The sequence below is a fragment of the Lepus europaeus genome, chromosome X (assembly GCF_033115175.1).
Source record: "Lepus europaeus isolate LE1 chromosome X, mLepTim1.pri, whole genome shotgun sequence".
Classification (NCBI taxonomy): Eukaryota; Metazoa; Chordata; class Mammalia; order Lagomorpha; family Leporidae; genus Lepus; species Lepus europaeus.
Window position 1 is genome coordinate 51,313,470 of NC_084850.1, and position 4,957 is coordinate 51,318,426.

Sequence of the window (4,957 nt, forward strand, 5' to 3'; positions counted from 1 at the left end):
ATTCTGGATACTTAGCCTACAGGGACCTAATCTGGCACCAGAGACTATTGGAGAAGTCCTGGATCATAGGTTTACTCTAGGTCCACTGGAACTTAAGGGTCCCATGGACTGCTTTGGAGTTTTATGCTTATCTGATGCTGGTGCAGGCATGGAGCCTAGATTTATAGTGACAGGCCTGGAGCCTAGGATTATGGGTGGTGGCCTGGAATCTGAGGCCATGAGATCCAGGTTAGGTGCGCAGGCACTAGTCTAGAACCAAGGTCCACAAGGGCTAGCCTTGGTACTTAGGTTGTAGGAAGTTAGGTCTGCAAAGACAATCCTAATCCTGGGTCCATGGAAGTCAACCCAGCACAGAAACTATTAGACCCTGGAAGTTCTAGAGTAGGCCTGTACCCTAGGTATGCTAGGACATGGAGCCACAGAGGCTGGTCAATAGAATGGGGATGCCCGCAATGGCCAGGCAGGAAAGTCTGGTGACCTTTCACAGGTGCTAGCCTGGTACTTGAGGACAGAAGTGTTTACCTGTTTGTGGGGTAGGCTCAAAGCTTGGAGCTGTGTAGGCCAACCTGGCTCTGGGCTGCTCAGGAACTTGGAATTGTAGGGGCTACCCTGAAAAAAGGTGGCCCTCTGGCCTGTATCTTTAGGAGCCAAGAGAGTAAGAAAATTGCAAATGTTGTTTATGTTCCCTCTTGTCTGAAAGGAGGAATTGGAAACTAGAATACCGCTTCCTTCAGGCCATAGCATGCTATACCACGGATAGGGTGGGGCAAAGACAAATACCATGGAATTTCCTACTGTTTAAAATATGAGTTTTGGGCCGGTGCCGTGGCTCAATAGGCTAAACCTCCGCCTTGCGGTGCCGGCACACCGGGTTCTAGTCCTGGTCGGGGCACCGGATTCTGTCCCGGTTGCCCCTCTTCCAGCCCAGCTCTCTGCTGTGGCCCGGGAAGGCAGTGGAGGATGGCCCAAGTGCTTGGGTCCTGCACCCCATGGGAGACCAGGAGAAGCACCTGGCTCCTGCCTTCGGAGCAGTGTGGTGCGCCGGCCGCAGCGGCCATTGGAGGGTGAACCAACGGAAAAGGAAGACCTTTCTCTCTGCCTCTCTCTCTCACTGTCCACTCTGCCTGTCCAAAAAAAAATATGAGTTTTTTTCTTTTTTGGCATTCTCCTGATTGCTATTGACCTTTTGCTGCTTTTCTGAGCATCTATGAAGTCTCCAGCTTTTCTCAAATATTTAGAATAATGCAAACACACAGCTTTTTGAAAATATTCATGGCTTTTATTAAGCATTGCAATTAAATATATGCTCCAAAAAGTTCAAATTACTTCTAGTTAATAGTAATAAGAAATATTTGTACTAAAATGTGAGTTCTAGCCTTTATATATTTTAACTTTCTTTGGGATGATTTCCTTTGATATTCTTTTTTATGTTTTAATACTCTTTTTTTTGACAGGCAGAGTGGAGAGTGAGAGAGAGAGACAGAGAGAAAGGTCTTCCTTTTTGCCGTTGGTTCACCCTCCAATGGCCACTGCGGCCGGTGCATTGCGCTGATCCGAAGCCAGGAGCCAGGAGCTTCTCCTGGTCTCCCATGCGGGTGCAGGGCCCAAGGACTTGGGCCATCCTCCACTGCCTTCCTGGGCCATAGCAGAGAGCTGGCCTGGAAGAGGAGCAACCAGGATAGAATCTGGTGCCCCAACCGGGACTAGAACCCGGTGTGCCGGTGCCACAAGGCAGAGGATTAGCCTATTAATCCATGGCGCCGGTCTGTTTTCATACTCTTTTAAAATTATTATTATTTTTAATTTATATAAGGTGAATACATTTCATGTATTTCTTTTTTTAAAGATTTATTTATTTATGTGAAAGTCAGAGTTACACAGAGAAAGGAGAGGCAGAGAGAGGGAGAGAGAGAGAGGTCTTCCATCCTATGGTTCATTCCCCAATTGGCTGCAATGCCTAGAGCTGTGCCGATCTGAAGCCAGAAGCCAGGAGCTTCTTCCAGGTCTCCTACACGGAGGACTTGTGCCCAAGGACTTGGGCCCAAGAATTTGAGCCATCTTCCACTGCTTTCTCAGGCCACAGCAGAGAGCTGGATTGGAAGTGGAGCAGCAGGGACTTGAACCAGCGCCTGTATGGGATACTGGCACTGCAGGCCAGGGCATTAACCTGCTGCGCCACAGCGTCGGCCCCTCATGTATTTCATATATACAGATTTAGTATCACAGTGATACTGCCCACCCAATTTCTCTCCCACCCATGCTCCCACCCTCTCTCCTCCTTCCTTTCTTATTCTTTCTTTTAAGTTTTTTCTAGTGTTTAAAAAAATTTTACTTAAGATACACAAATTTCATGTATGTCATATATACAGATTTTCGAACATTGTGATGCTTCCCACACTACCTCTCGTCTACCCATGCTTCTACCCTTCCTCCTCCTTCCTCTCCTAACCCCTCTCTTAATTTTTACAATGATCTACTTTCAGTTTACTTTATACTTATAGATTAACCCTGCACTAAGTAAAGAATTCAACAAATAGTAAGAAGGAAAAAAGAATACTGTTCAGGGCTGTAAAAAATCATTGAAGCGCAAAATGTCTCTTTCACTCCAATACATTAGGCTTTAGGTACTCTATTAGTTACCTTGGATCAGATCAGGGAAAACATTTGCTATTTGTCTTTTGGGGGGTGGCTTATTTCACGAAGCATAATGGTTTCAGTTGCATCCATTTTGTTGCAGAAGATAGGATTTCATTCTTTTTTTGTAGTTGAGTAGTATTCCATAGTGTATATATGTATACATATATATATATGTGACATACTTTCAGTTTATTATAAGCTTAACGTTCCACTAAGTAAAGAATTCAACAAAGAGTAAGAAGAAGAAGAAAAAAACAACACTGTGTAAGTCAGACCAGGAAGTCATATGCATCATTTCTGCTTGCATTTAATTGGCCAGAACTCAGACACTTGGCCGTATCTAAACACAGAGTGTGCTTGGAAATAAAATTTAGCTTTGGGGAGCCTATGAGGTTTTTGTTAGAATAATTTTGTCATTTAAAGATGTCTTGTAAAGAATAAAATTATTAAATTTTGCATAAAACAATCTGGTTATATTTTTTAAAGATCCATCCTAAGTTTAGATGAAAACATTTATAGGCTTTAAATGGAATACTGAAAATATTGTAGTATTCACCCCATATTTAATTTAAAATGAAAAAACATTCCTAAGTTATAAAATTTATGGCAAAGTTCAATGAAGTTTGCTTTTTCCTTTTCAATGATGACTTTGATTATGTTCTAAAAAGTTCAGTATCAATTGGTTTCTTTTTTTCCCAAAGTCATCTTTATTTCAATTCACAATACATGAATATATTTTTAGAACTGTTAGCAGCATTTTACATCAGAAATACATCACTCTAAAAAACCCAAACCTCATGAATCCAGGAAACCTTTAAAATGTGCTGTTTTTAAAAGAAATTCTTTGCCAACTCTTGCTAAATAAAAGAGCTGATGCCCAAAAGTCAAGTGTGGCTCCTCTCCTGAAAGGCAACAAACATAGGATAAGACTCTCAAACACCTCATTTCAATGTGAAACTTAGCATACTTAGACTGTTTCCTGCATGGTTTGTCTCCCTAGTCATTGTCCATAGAACTCTGGGAAGCTGTGGGAATATGCAGGCGCAGACTCGAGGCCCAGCTTCCTCTCCAACGGCGTGGGAAGGGACTGTACATCATGGGCAGAGCCCTGCACTCCCCTGTGCCACCAGGACAGAGCCTGGGGAGAGTGACCTCCTGGGGTGTCCATGTTGGATCAATTGGTTTCTTTTCTTTCTTATTTTTTTTTGACAGGCAGTGAGAGAGAGAGACAGAGAGAAAGGTCTTCCTTTTCCATTGGTTCACCCCCCCCAATGGCCGCCACGGCCGGCGTGCTGCGGCTGGTGCACAGCGCTGATCCAAAGGCAAGAGCCAGGTGCTTCTGGTCTCCCATGGGGTGCAGGGCCCAAGGACTTGGGTCATCCTCCACTGCACTCCCGGGCCACAGCAGAGAGCTGGCCTAGAAGAGGGGCAACCGGGACAGAATCCGGCGCCCCGACTGGGACTAGAACCCAGGGTACCAGCGCCGCAGGTGGAGGATTAGCCTATTGAGCAGCGGCGCTGGCCGGATCATTTGGTTTCTAAAAGCTTTTTATTCTATTTTTTGTGGTACTTGTGTTGGTATATATGTTTTTACCTACTTACTGGGTAATACAGTCTTGATTTTTTCTTTTCTTTCTTTCTTTTTTAAGCTTTTATTTATTTGAGTGGTAGAGTTACAGACAGAGGGAGAAACAGAGAGGCCTTCCATCCGATGGTTCACTCCCCAAATGGCTGCAATGACTGGACCTGGGCTGATCTGAAACCAGGAACCAGAGCTTCTTCCAGGTCTCCCACACAGGTGCAGGGGCCCAAGCACTTGGGCCATCTTCCGCTGCCTTCCTAGGTGCATTAGCAGGGAGCTGGATTGGAAATGAAGCAGCTGGAACAGGAACCGGCCCCCATATGGGATGGCGGCACCACAGGTGGAGGCTTAACTTACCATGCCACAGCATTGGCCCCCCTAATTTGTCCTTTTCAAAAGTCAATTTAATTTAAAAGTATTTGTTAGTTTCTCTTTGAGGAGCTTGAAGACAGGGATTGTATTTCAACTCTTTTCTCATTCTCAAATCTAGAGAGTAAGAGGCAGAGACAGTTCCAGGAGATTTACTTCTGACAGAAACTAAGACAGCTTTCTTAAGACTTACTATACAAATGTGTTCTAGATAGTAATTCAAAGAAGACCTGTTTTAGCAAACAGAGCCACAAAAATGATTGGTTAGGGATTATTTTTTAGTGATTCCATCAAATACTTTGTAAAATTCAGAACTGTGTCTCACAACAAAATAGGAAAGGAAGAGAAAGATGAAGTCAACTAAGAATT

General features: G+C 43.9%; 1 non-coding gene across 1 annotated transcript; it reads right to left on the reverse strand.

The window, feature by feature from the left end:
• Positions 1 to 3,607: 3,607 nt before the first annotated feature.
• On the reverse strand, positions 3,608 to 3,810 carry LOC133753888 (small nucleolar RNA SNORA73 family). Its single transcript, XR_009865125.1, has one exon. It is a non-coding gene; the product is annotated as a small nucleolar RNA SNORA73 family (small nucleolar RNA).
• Between the last annotated feature and the right edge of the window lie 1,147 nt (positions 3,811 to 4,957).